This window comes from Cryptomeria japonica, chromosome 6 (genome assembly GCF_030272615.1).
Source record: "Cryptomeria japonica chromosome 6, Sugi_1.0, whole genome shotgun sequence".
In the NCBI taxonomy this organism is placed as follows: Eukaryota; Viridiplantae; Streptophyta; class Pinopsida; order Cupressales; family Cupressaceae; genus Cryptomeria; species Cryptomeria japonica.
In genome coordinates this window covers 64,478,266-64,493,249 of record NC_081410.1, presented here as the reverse complement: position 1 = coordinate 64,493,249, position 14,984 = coordinate 64,478,266, and positions in this window count along the sequence as shown.

The window sequence follows — 14,984 nt, the reverse complement described above, 5'->3', positions numbered from 1 at the left end:
ATCTCAAGGAGATTGTATGATTGTTTGTAGGCATTCTTTAAGGAAGGTTTTAAATTCTGTAGTCAGTCATAAATAATGAAATATGTATCCAGATCTGATGAATTTGTGAATGAATCAAATAGTGCATTAATATAAGGTATTGATGCATGAATATCTTGTTTAAGGAAAACAAACTTGCATCTATGATTCATATTTGTAGTTTTGTGAGTGACTCTGTTGCCCAATGAATAAGGCACTGGTCTTTGATAGATTTGGGAATGGTCTCAGATATACATTTTAAAGACAAATATATTTCCCTTTATGTTTAGGGGTTAATGTTCTATCCTTCCAAAGCTCTATTTCACCTATTATTTGTATAAGATCCAGCCCATCTGTACATGTTACCTAATTTGGTGAGCTTGTGGAATGGTTTGTCTACTCATTGTTGATGCAGTCTTATGTTTGTGATTGTTGTATTCAATGCATCAAAAGGGTGTCCCCCCCTAGGTCTAGCAGAACCTGAAGTGCAGGAGGATCATTAGGATCCTATGTTATGTTGTCCCAGCCCTAAAGTGTTTCATTGATTGAGATTGGCTATCTCATAGATAGATTTACAGGTGTCTTGGGTTATCACTTTTGGTGAACAACAGGCAGAATAGAGTTCATTTATTTTCATGTGCAATATTAATTATCTTGTCTGCAATGACCTTTTTTTCTCATTCATATCCTTGGACAGATTACACATGGATGTGGATTGCACAATGAAGAAATTCCCTCAAAACAAACAAAGAAATGATGGGAACCTGCCTCTACCATTCAAATAAGCGAAGTTGAGGTATGTGAGGTGATTCCACCTTGATGTGAAGGCTCTTATCACAGACACCCAACTAATTAAGATGTTTCCAGATCATTGGGATCATTCCTACAAGCAAAAAACAAAGAAAATATTATTCCCCCGATCCTTGCTCCTCTTAGTCAAGATAGACTTCCTCGAGTTACTCAGAGGGATAATAATCGAAAACCAATATAAAAGATAGCACACAAAGAAAATTTTCATGCATATCTCAAACAACTTAGTGATTGTTTTCAGTTTTGTTGTTTTGCTTGTTAACTCAGTGATAAAACTCTTCAGTAGTCAAGAGATAGGTAACTGACTCGGAGTGGATGACTAGGTTTCACTAACATAAGATTGACTTGGTTGACACTGCTTAGGACATGTAATGTGCACTTGTCAATTACCTAAGACTAGGACATTGATCAGTTTCAAGCCATGAGGGTTCCAACAAACTAGGATGTCACCAAAGTGACTGAATATGTACAAGAAAAAGAAAAGATGCATGAAAGTGGGAATGCCAACGTTGTATTGATAGATGGAGCACTTGAGTACAAGAGGCGCCTGTTTGCCAGGTTTTCACCTGCTTGGCAAAGATTCATATATTTTTTTTTTAGGACTTTTTTCTGATTTTTAGGATTTCTTCAAGACATTTTATGATTTTTAGAATTTTGTAATGTTTTCCCCTAGTGTCTAGCAAGGCATAAGGGATTTTGAGTACATGAATGGATAAGTGAATGATGGTGGATGCTTTCAAGGACTATCTCACAACATTAATCCAACCATAGGGTCCAGATTTAGCAATGTAAAGAAAGGATTTCGGCAATGTAAAGCAAGGATATAGTGCAACGAAGTAAGGATATAACATAACGAAGCCATATGGTTCAAATAAGTGACCATGTCAAGAGGTTTGTGGAAAGCATGTTTTTGCATTTTTTCCATAGTGTTGATCAAGATCAAGGGATAGATTTGGATAGGAGGCAGATATGATAAGCAAGATCAAAGGTGGTAATGAAGGATGTAAGTGAGCAATGGATAGGAACTAAAGGGTTTGGATCAAGTGCAATAGATAGGACACATGAATCCTACAAGGATCCTTAACCTTGTCAAGATCAAAGTTGGAAAAGGGATATGAATGTAGATAGAGTGAATGTGGGATAATGGAGGATGAAGGATAATGGAGGAAGATGGATAAAAGATGGATGTACATGGATGGAACTTGCCCCCAGTGTAAAGTGCAAAAGGATAATGGATTACGCATGACACTTGTTCACTAGGTTTTCATCATGGTACTTGCCCAAGGCGCCACAAGAAGTGGTTTTCACTCGTGGACGAAATTATTTCTCTTTACTTTTTTTTCTGATTTTTTTTTTTCATTTTTTTCATCATTTTTTTTCTCTTTTTTGGAAGATAATAGAGGCATGATAGGGGATGGAAGAACGACCCAAACGTCTCGCTGCTTTGGATGGTACCCTTAGAATATGAGTTGCAATAGATCATGACTATGAATGTATGCTCAAAGATGTTGGCAGGATAATGAAATGAAACTAGGCCAAGGATTTATGTAAAGGATTGGATAAGAGGGCTGGAAGGGTGAAAAAGAGGTGTCGGATAATGGATGGGATGTTGGAAGAATTGTGTATGGATAGATGGAAATGCTGGAAAGATCAACATTGGCACACACCTTGAGGGATGGTGGACATATGGAGGAGAAGTGAATCTTAGATTTTGATATTTGGATGGAGGAAAGGTTACATATTTTGTGGCATTAGAACCCAAAATGGATGAAGGAGGTGATGGAGGAATAGACTTAGAAGGTTTGGATGGAGGAACAACAATTTTGGATGCCAATTTTGATTTTTCTTGAGACTTTTGTGCTTCAAGTAGCCGCTTAGGGATCCACATGATTTTTTATTTTTCATGTTTTTGTAGTTCCTTAGAGCGCATTTCTTATACAAATGCCTTAGGAACCCATATAACTTTTGACTTTTCTTCTTTCTTTGTGGACTTTTGTGGCATTTTGTGTTTTTCTTTTTCTTTTTGGATCATATTTTTCTTTGTTTTGACATGTCAATTAGATGGGACATGTTGATCCTTGAATACGTGTGGATTATTTGATTTATGACTTTTATGCTTGGCAACCAAATTGCTTGGAGGGAGATGCATGGATAGATAGGAATGATATGGAGGTCTTTTAGATGGATGGAAGGTACTCGAAGATGTGTGCCTATGCTGATCCTGCATAAGGGATGGAGAGATATAGGGACCTAGAATAGATGGAAGCGATGACGGGGAAAGCATATATTTGGATTTAACTGGAGAAATGTAGAATTTATGAGAGATACCAACATCTTGAGAAATTTCCCTAAGGCCATGACATTTAACATTTTCTTTAATAGTAGGGGGTTCTAATATACCTCATTCATGAATGTCTAACCCTTTTCTTTGATAATGCATGCTTTAAAAGATCTTTTTAACAAAGGGTTTCTTCTTACTTTGGATGCTAGAGGCAAGTTCATTTTGAGGTGGAGGTGTCTTGCAAGGAATAATAGGATCGTGAGAGGGCTTTATGGGCATGATGGACTCTTGAGGTGAACATGCAGGATTATGACAAGGAGATGAAGGGATGCTTTTATCTTGACATGGAATAGGATCATTGGATAGAGTAGGAATGGTGTTTGACTCTTCATTTTGAATAGGATCATTGGATAGAGTAGGAATGGTGTTTGACTCTTCATTTTGAATAGGATCATTTGAAAAGGTGGAAGAGGCATCATGATCTTGCTTAGGAAGTGGATTAGGAATGGAATTTGGAAGGATGGTTTGCTCTTGAGATGGAAGGGGGTCATCTTGGAAGAAATGGAAAGGTACAAGGGGATCATCATGGGATTCTAGTGAAATAGGATCTTTTTCAATCATTAGATGGGATTGAGGAGTTTTGGTGTCTTGATCTTGATTTATGGTAGGACTTATTTTTTTATTTTCCAGATTATCCTCTTGACATGGAGTCACTTCTAAGGAAGGGATAAGATTTTTCATAGGCGTAGGGGATTCTTGGAAGGTCTCCATATTTTGACATGATGGGGAAGCATTTTGGAAATGGCCTTTTGGAGTGGGTACGTTTGGAATTGAAGTGTATGATGGCATAGGATTTGGGATTTTTAAATATTTAGAGGAACTTGTATCAATATTTCCATTGACTTTGATTACGATAGGAGATAGCCCTTGAAGGTCAACATGAGAAGTTTCATTGTTTGAAGGAGATGGTATGGATTGTTGCTGAGAAGTCTTAGGAGATGAAGACATCATGGAAGGGATGGAGGCTACATATGGAGCCTTGCTAGACATAGGTTCACTATTTTGATCATGCTTAGAAATAGTTCCTTTTTTTTCTTTAGGTGAGTCATTAGGATCTTCAATTTCAATGACACCATTATCAATGAGATCTTGAATCTTATGTTTTAATTCTATGCAATGTGAAGTCTTATGTTCATTTTGTCTATGATATGCACAATACCTACTCATAAATTCCCATCCCCATGTGGTCTTTTTAGGCAATATGATAAGATTGTTCTTAATAAGCTCTTCCAAAGCAGACTCAATAGATTGCCCCAAAGGTGTAAACTGTCTATCTAGGGAATAGATGTCTTTTTGTCTTGGTGAAGGTGTCTTGTGAGCTTGTTTGAGATTTGGCTTTTGATTGTCTATCATTTGTTGGTATTTGCTTGACAAATCACATAATCATTTTAGCACTTCTTGAAGTTTCTCACACTTGATAGCATACATTTATTTTTCAAATGGAGTCATTGATCTATTTTGTTGCATTTCCAAGTCATATATTTTTTTCTTTATATCTTGAAGCATTTGAGTATAGGTAGCCATGGGAATTGGAGCTAAGGTATCCATGAGATTCTTACATTTGTCAAAGAAATTAGAAGAGCTTCTGGTTTGAACAAGCATTTCTAACTGACAAGACCGAGAGCGAGATGTGTTGCAGAAGTCAAGATCAAATTGTAGCTAGTAGTTCGTTTAACGTAGTGATTGAAAGAAGTAACTAAGATCTGGTCTAGTTTCAGGAATAATCTATCATGTGTGAGACGTTATCTAAGTTGACTTAGGTTTGATAAGATGTTTGTTTGAACTAGCTTAGAGATGATCGACAAAATCGTGCAACACAATTGCAGAGATACACTATCAAGGTTGTTTATGCTTAAGAGGATGATAACTAGTTTTAGGCTTGTTGTAGACTGATCTGGGAAACTTTGACTATTTTGACTGACAAGATCAGGAATTCATATGACAGAGGATTGGACAGAGATGAGATTCTGACAGATAGAGTTTCAATGACTGACGACTACTAGTTTTTGATAAGGATTGATGTTTCAATGACTGAAAGAGACCAGTTTGGACACAGACAAAGTTTATCACTGATTTTGTTTGTTGTTTTCTCTAGTTTTGGTATTCCAGTTTTAGTTTTAGGGATGAAAACATAGAAAACACACAAGATATATAATAATTCAATCACAACATGCTAACCCTATGGAAGTTGGCTTAGAGAAGAAAACCTTTGCTTGCTGACTTAGGTACACACCCAATAGCTAATAAGAATATGGTTGTTGAGTCTCACACAATGGATTCTCAATGTCATATTAGATGACTCCAAATGCTAATGGGGGCATGATATGGCCAGTGTCTTGGGATAGTTACTATCTCTCTTGCACAAAGATTATCAACCTTTCGGAGGTGAATCAGGTAGCTTCTATCTTATAGTTCTTAGTCAGGAATTCCATTTGAAATTACCCGTTGAAGTCACACAAGCATGATCGAGGCCTATAGCCCAACAAGGTACCAAAACAATATGTAGTCATGTAAACATGATTGAGACCATGAGGCCCTACAAAATGTTTGATATAAGAGATCTCAAAGAGAAAACTCAAATAATCCCATCCTCTGAGACTTTAATCACCAGAGGCCTATTTATTATAGTGAGTTGGAATGCTCAGGTCCAGCTGTACTCACTTGGGTCATTCTCATAGGGTGATTACTTTTTCCCACTATGGCAGGCCCGCTAAAGGTACACAAATCTCAAAACTTAGAAAAAAGCTTCGAGGGTCTAGATTTTTGATTGTCTATAAAAGACAAGAGCATACTCTCCTACCTCTTAGATTTTTCTGAAAAATAGGAAAGACAGATTTGTTCTTTAACCAGATAGCTATTTAAGTGCCTAATAAAATACTAAATGAATACACAATGTTTAGTCGATTCTCCTTAGGCAACCTGCAAAACCAATATGTCAGTAGTCATTTTCTTCTTGATTCTTTGGCAAGCGTATGTTTGATTGATAGATTCTTTGACAAGCATCCTGCAAACATTAAAAGCCCAAAATTAGTTGCCAAAATAATATAAAAAAAATCATCAAAAGAAAATTCTATCATGTAAACTGTAAATTAAACTAATCTAACAAGAATTTCCATTTTATGACTATCCTAGTTATGACAATTTTTTATAGTACTGCACTCTATTGTTTATAACTTTTGAACTAGAATTAATTTGGACAATCGCTTCAGTGGAAATGTGGAAAACATAGTTTTACAAAATATATTAAACTTTAGGTTAGATCCAACAGTTCAATAAACAGTTATGCCCTCCGAATTGAGACCATTTTTGACTGTCACAGAAGAATAAGTAAAATGACAGTCCTGCAGTCTGTCAATCATAACTTTCAAACTCACAATATTTAGGAAAATCCATTTAGTGAACCTATATAAAACTTGGTTTTCAACAACATATCAAAATTTTATTGAGATCCAACAGTTAAATAAAAGGTTATGCTCTCCAAATCGAGACCCTGTTTTTGACTGTCATACAAGAACAAACAAAAAGAAATATTTTTATCTGCAAATTTAAAACATGTTTATTAGTTATAAAAACCAAACATTAAATTTGTTCAAGAAACATTAGAAATCTTGTAGTTGTAGGTTTGAGCCCCACGGTAGGTGCCAGAAAATGTGTGTGTGAAAAGTCAACCTGTATCTGTATCTGCAATACACAACACTTCAATCAAGTCATTGCATTCATGGTTAGTCAGATATAATCAATGAAATAATAAACATTAATAAATTGACCCATTTCCTTCTAAAAGATGCAAGTATAATATTGTTCTCAGATTATTTAGCAATACTAGTGACTAGACAACATCAAGACGAAGGATTTAATCTATATGAGCATGATGAATGCTAGATGGATGCAATATTGATCTAACAAGATTTAAGCAATATTAAGCTAAATTCTTTAATCAATATGAAATAATTAATATGCAATATATCAATGAGTCTAGAGCAAAAATAGTATAATAACAATATCTTCTCCAGTCTCTCTTTGAATGAGAGATGATCCTGAATTTATAGAAAATTCAGAAAGAAACCAACGACTAAGATCAAATGATGATGAGCGGTCAAGATTTTCCAAGAGGAAGCACAATCCAAGTGAATTGATGTGATTGGATGCTTTTCTCAGTTTTAAAGGAAATTAAACTAAAATTAAGATTAAATCAAGAAAAAACTGATTTAAAGGAAATTGAACTAAAATTAAGATAAAAATCAGAAAAAAATTGATTTATTATCTATTTCATTCAATTTTAATATTTAATTGTTTTAATTGCTTTCTTTGAGATTATCTATCAATTTTTAATTTATTTTTTCAAGATTATCTCCAATTGATTTCTTTTCTCAAATTTTAATTCTTTTTTGTCAATTAATTCCTTATTTGTTTTATTTCCAATTTTGAAGATTTGTGCTCAATTGATTTATTTAATTGAATTAATTCCTCTTTCTTGATTTGTTTCCTTTTTTGAAGATTTATGGCAATTTGATTTATTTAATTAAATATTTTAGGATATTTAATTAAAATAAATAAGATAATTGTTTAAAATTATTTACTTGGAATGATTAATTAATTAAATAAATATTTAATTAATATTGAGTGATTGATTTGCCATGTGACATTTGATGATTAAAGAATTAATTGTGTGCTCAACATTTATTTTAATTGCCTTTGGTTAGGACCTTGGTGATGTTGTCGAGATTAGGGGCCCATGGTTGGTATAGATGACCATTTTTAGGGTATTACAGATGTGAACCGGTTAAGGGATTTCCCTCAAATTTGTTAGGATCTTCACCTTGTTAGAAGTGACCTTGTTAAAGGATTTCAAACACTCAATCAAAATGTCACCTTGCTAGAGGGTTTTACAAATAAGACTGTTAAGTCCACTCGGTTAAGAGATTTTCTATCACTTTCACAAAATAACAGTAATAAAAATCTATCTGCAACTTCACATCTAAAATGCTAAAGCAGATTCTTATTTGTTCAATACAATCTAGACATAGAACTAATCTTGTCCATCTATTGGGCTTCTATACTCTATTATTCAAACAGGTCTTCAAGCTTTAGTGCTCGGTAATCACTATGTAGCATCCCTGTGCATACACTTACCCACATACATTGTTTATCAACAGTTCCCTATTTATAAATAATTAGCTAACCTCTTAATCTCCTTGATCACATTTCCCATGATCAATCATAGCCATCAGATCTTCAATCTTGTCCAAGTTCAATGCATCTTTTGGTCTGAAAATGTTTTACCCTACCTTGGAACTTGCATACTTTTCTTGGAACTTGTGCTAGGGTATTGCAGTTCAATCTGAACTGTAGATCTTCATGCCAATCTTCCATTGCCATAAATTCTTAACAAACTATATTTACGGCATACCAATCATTTAATCAGTTCCAGCTCATCAACCTCCTTCATTAAATAACACATGTAAACATTTAATGCATTCTATTATAGCTCGGTTACAACTCGGTAAATACTAAACTTTGCTCGGTAGACATTTCTGCCTTCATTAACCGATAGCGATAACCTTAGGGTTTACCGACTAGGTTCTTTGCTTGATAACATAGTATAGTATTAACCTTACAATTTACAACATATGTATGATGTTAAAACAATCTAAACATCATGATCTAATCATTGTCTAACTTGGTAATAGTTGCCCATTGAATACCTTATTCATCCCCTTATTCATCATATTTTTTCTGTGTCTTTTACTGACATCTTTATACTCTTTAAATCATACTTCTCAAGATATGGCAACATCATACTGAGTTAGAAAATCAATTTCTTGACATCAATGACAAAATAATAATATCAAGACAGTAAACATCCTTAATCAGTTATATCCATAATCATCAACAACCTTCTCAATATCCTTATTGAAATGTCAACAATCTCCCATTGTCTATTATAATTCTATATTGCCAATAATCTCCCCCTTTGGCATTGATGGGAAAACCAATTGATTTGACCTTAAAAGATTTGGATTGTTGTGATTCTAAAATGCTGAAATGCTTCTCCTATTGTCAATAGACATCTCCCCCATACATTAGACTTCTCCTATTTTTTTTTGGTCTTCTTTCCAATCTTCAGTCTTTTCCCCTTTCTCAATTTTCTCCCCCTTTGACAACAATGCCAAAAAGTAAAGAACTAAAACATAATTTCTTCCTGTATGAAGTGAATTCCTGCTGTAATGTGTCAATTCAGTCTCAGTCAGAGCATTTTGTCTTCAATTCCTATTCCCTGTATGGTTTCCTATATTGTTTCCTGTAATATTTCCTGAACACCTTTAGAAAACATCCTAAAGTGTGTAAATCAGCATCAACTCCTAAAAGATATTCGATAGATTCATCAGATTGATGCTTTCACCAAACTCGATCAGTGAGTAGAAGATAGGGGTAGGACCCCTAACTTACTTCTGAGATATTCAAAAGTGTCCCTTGGTAGTGGCTTGGTGAAGATATCTGCTATTTGTTCCTTTGTGCTAACATACTCCAACACCACTTTCTTCTCTTGAGCTTCTTCTCTAAGATAATGATATTTGATAGAGATGTGCTTTGTCTTAGAGTGCATAACAGGTTTTTTTGAAACGTTAATGGCACTAGTATTGTCACAGAATATAGTTACTGGCTCGGTAACTTTCTCATTTATACCTTCCAACAGTTGTTTGATCCTTGCAATGTTGGTACAATTCAATGCTGCAGTAACGTATTTAGCTTCTCCTGTTGACTATGAAACACATCCTTGTTTCTTCCTAAGCCAACTCACTAGTCTTTCTCCTAAAAAGAAAGCTCCTCCACTTGTGCTTTTTCTGTCATCAATGTTGCCTGCCCAATCAGCATCAATACAAACTTTTAAATAAAAATCATTTCCTTTCTAATATACTAAGCCATAAACCTCAGTGCCTTTCAAGTATCTAAAAATTCTTTTGATTGTTGTCATGTGTGTTTCCTTAGGATCAGTAGAAAATCTTGCAACTATACCTATTGCATGTGCTATATCTGGTCTGTTGTGAACAACATATTGTAGTTTTCCAATCATGGATCGGTAAAGTGTCTCATCAACAGATGCAGATTCATCATTCTTTGATAATTTATAGTTGGTAGTCATAGGAGTACTTACTGGTTTTGAATCCTCCATTCCAAATTTCTTCAAGATTTCCTTTATGTACTTGGATTGAGTAATGAAAATATCATTTTTCATTTGTAGTATCTGTAAAATTATAAATACTTTATCTCACCGATTAATGACATCTCAAATTCTTCGCTTATTTCATTTCCAAAGTTCTTGCATAAAGAGTCATTTCCACAAAATATAATATCATCAACAAATATGGCTGAGATCAGTATTCCATTTTCATCATTCTTCATGTACATATTGTTGTTCTCACTTGTCCTTATAAAAAACAATATTAATCAAATAAGAGTGAAATCTTTCATACCATGCTCTAGGTGCTTGTTTCAAACCATATAAAGCTTTGTTCAATTTACATACCTGATCTTTATTCTTGTCTTCAACAAATCCTTCAGGTTGTTCAATAAAAACTTCTTCTTCTAATATTCCATTCAAAAATGAAGATTTGACATTCATTTGATATACCTTGAATTTTTTGAAAGTAGCATATGCCAACAATGTTCTTACTCCTTCAATTCTAGCAACAGGTGAAAAAGTTTCACCATAATCAATTCCTTCTTCTTGAGCATAACCTTTGCAAACTAGTCTTTCTTTGTTTCGAATGACCTCTCCTTTTTCATTTAGCTTATTTCTGAAAATCCACTTTGTACCAATTACATTTTTGTCCTTCAGTCTTGGGATTAGTGTCCATGTGTCATTCTTCTTGATTTGATCAATCTCTTCTATCATAGCATTTATCCAATCTTCACTGTTAAATGCCTCTTTCACTATTCTCGGTTCAAATTCAGATATCAAACATGTGTTCTGTCTTAGTTTGTTCCTTGTCATCATTGGATCATCGTTATCTCCTATAATCTAACTTGGTGCATGGTGTCTTCTGACATACTTGGCTAATACAGGCTTGGTAGGCTCTGTATGATCTTCTTCATCACTCAATCACTGGATATTCTCTTCATTTTCCTCAACAGTCTTCTCGGTAAGACTTGTCGGTTGAACATAGGCAAATTCATCATAGTCTTCTGGTTCCTTGAAATTTCCTTTATCATTTCTTTCTGCAAATTCATCAATTTTCACATTTGCACTTTCTACTATTTTGTTAGATGATTTGATCAGACATTTAAATGCTTTGCTTCTAGAAGAATAACCTAGAAATGTTCCTTCTTCACTCTTCTGATCAAACTTTCATTTCTATCATCTTTGTGAACATAGAATCTACTTCCAAAGATTTTAAAATAACTTACATTAGGTTTCTTATAATACCAGATTTCATATGGTGTCTTCAAAGTACCTTTCTTCAATTGTACTTAGTTCAGGGTGTAAACTGTTGTGCTTATTGCTTCTCTCCAAAATGTTTGTGGCACCTTCTTTTCAATCATCAGTGTTCTATCACAATCTACAATAGATCTATTTCTTCTCTCAGCTATTCCATTTTGTTGTGGAGTTCTCGGTGCAGAGACTTGTCTTTTAATACCATGATCATTGCAAAATAAGTTGAATTAATCAAATGTGAACTCTCCTCCTCTATCTGATCTAAGACATTTCAATTGTCTTCCTGTTTCATTTTCAACTCTTACCTTGTACCATTTAAACATTTGAAAAGCTTCTGATTTATCTTTTAAAAACATTACTGACATCATCCTTGAATAGTCATCCAAAAACAATATGAAATATTTATCACCATAATAACTTTGAACTTTCATAGGACCACAAAGATCAGTGTGCACAAAGTCTAAAATTCCCTTAGAAGTGTAAGACTTACTTGTAAATCTTGATCTTGTCATCTTACCCATCTGGCATCCTCGGCACATAGCATTCTTAGGTTTTTCAAGACTCGATAAACCTCGTACTCGGTGCTTCTTAGTTATTTTGATCAGATTATCAAAATTTACATGACAAAACCTTTTATGCCATAACCAGGTATCATCTATCTTTGCATACAAACACTTGTTACAAGTTGAGTCAAGGTGAAATGTGTTACCTTTTGTTTGTGTCCTGGTAGTAGCTAACTTTCCATTCTTGTCATGAACTTTGACAGTTCCTTTCTAAAATTCTATTCGGTAACCTTTGTTGTTTAGCTATGCTACACTCAACAAATTGTATTTCAAATCTTCAACCCAATAAACATCATTACATTTAGCATTGTCAAAAAGTTTTATGGATCCTTTACCTTTCATTGGACATGGTGCATCATTAGCAAATCTTACCTAGCCTCCATCATAATCTTCTATAAAAACCTTGTGTTTATCTCCTGTCATATGATGTGAGCATCCACTATCTATGATCCAAGAATCATTAGTGTTTATGTGAGATATTAGGGCTTTTTCTTCATACTTTTCTTCATTTGATCCATCTTTGATAGCCACATAAACTACTTCCTCTATATCAGTGTCATCTGATTTATCATCAGCTATTATGCATGTCTTTCTATCTCTTCTTCTGAAGTCTTGGTGTCCTTTGTAATGATTATCTTTTTGTCTGTCATCTTGGTAATCTCTCTTTTCAGTAGAATCTTTATCAGGACAGTTAGAAGCTATGTGTCCTATTTTATCACAATTGAAACATTTCAAAGGTAGTTTTCCTTTATACTTACCTTTGCCTCTCGGTAACCTTTTGGCTAATAGTGCTTCAAACTCTTCTTGCTTTTTGATTTCCTCATACAGTTTGTGTACTTCTTCCATGTTCTTACAAAATCTTTCACTTGCTCCACTGTGAACTCCTTCAGAGTACTTATACTTTCTTTCATTGTAATCATTAGATTCATCAAGATGAAAAGAACTAAATGCGGATTCAACTTTGTTTACCGAAGATCCACTGTTATCAAAGTTACTACTCAAATGCATGTAGCTTGCCAATAGTAGCATCTAAAGAAATTGGCATATTAGGTACAGACCTCAATTCATTGATTGCAAAGACTCGGATTGCATAAGCTGGTAGAAGGGTTCTTAACAACTTACTTGTTATATCCTTTTCTTCAATAGTTCCACCTACTCCTTTGATTTGATTGGCAATATCCTTTAGTCTTGTACTGTACTGAGTTATATTCTCACCTTCATTCATCCTCATAGATTCAAGTTGTCCTCTTAGACTATCTACTTTTTCTCTTTGAACATGTTCATCTCCTCCATACATAGGTATGAGCTTATCCCACATTGCCTTTGCATCATTGCAGCCTTCTAGATCATTAAACTCTGAGTCGGTCAATGTAGATGTTATTTCAATCATTGCTTGAATGTGTTCTTGCTTTGCCTTTATCTCTTCCATAGTCAAAGGATAGGTGCTCGGTGTAACAAAATCATTCTCTAGATAGTATACAGCATATTCTCCAATTCCTGATAGATGCAGCTTCATCCTTTTCTGCCATGTAGAGAAACTTGACTTGTTCAGCTTCGGTGCATCCCTCTTAGACATCTTTGGATCTTTAACTCAAGTGCCTTTAAAATTTTCTTCCAAAGTCCAAAGCTCTGATACCAATTGATAGTTCTGATACTAAATGTAAGTATAGATCTAATAGCCAACAAGATGAGAGGAGGGGGGTGAATCATACAAACTTAATCTTCCATAAAAACATCAGATTCAACCTCAGTAACATATACTTTAGTAATATAACCAAAACTGTTAAACATGCAAACTCAAAAGCATATAAACATCATAAACCTCATAACACTAGATTTAATGTGGAAACCCAAATAGGGAAAAACCACTGTGGGATTTCGGACACACTAAGAAATATACTCTTCTAGAGTATGCTCGGTTAAAAGCAAATCCTGTTAAAGATTACAAACACATTGCTAGATGTGTCCCGATTAAGGGATTTCCCTCAGATCTGTTAGGATCTTCACCTTGTTAGAAGTGACCTTGTTAAAATATTTCAAACACTCAATTAGAATGTCACCTTGCTAGAGGGTTTTACAAATAAGACTGTTAAGTCCACTTGGTTAAGGGATTTTCTATCACTTTCACAAAATAATAGTAATAAAAATCTATCTGCAACTTCACATCTAAAATGCTAAAGTAGATTCTTATTTGTTCAATACAATCTAGACATAGAACTAATCTTGTCCATCTGTTGGGCTTCTATACTCTATTATTCAAACAAGTCTTCAAGCTTCAGTGCTTAGTAATCACTATGTAGCATCCATATGCATACACTTGCCTGCATACATTGTTTATCAACAGTTCCCTATTTATAAACAATTAGCTAACCGCTTAATCTCCTTGATCACATTTCCCATGATCAATCATAGCCATCAGATCTTAAATCTTGTCCAAGTTCAATGCATCTTTCGATCTGAAAATGTTTTACCCTTCCTTGGAACTTGCATACCTTTCTTGGAATTTGTGCTAGGGTATTGCGGTTCAATATGAACTGTAGATCTTCATGTCGATCTTCCATTGCCATAGATTCTTAACAAACTATATTTACGGCATACCAACCATTTAATCAGTTCCAGCTCATCGGCTTCCTTCATTAAATAATGCATGTAAACATTTAATCCATTCTGTTACAGCTCAGTTACAACTTGGTAAATACTAAACTTTACTCGGTAGACATTCTGCCTTCATTAACCGATAGCGATAACCTTAGGGTTTACCGACTAGGTTCCTTAGGGTTTACCGACTAGGTTCTTTGCTTGATAACATAGTATA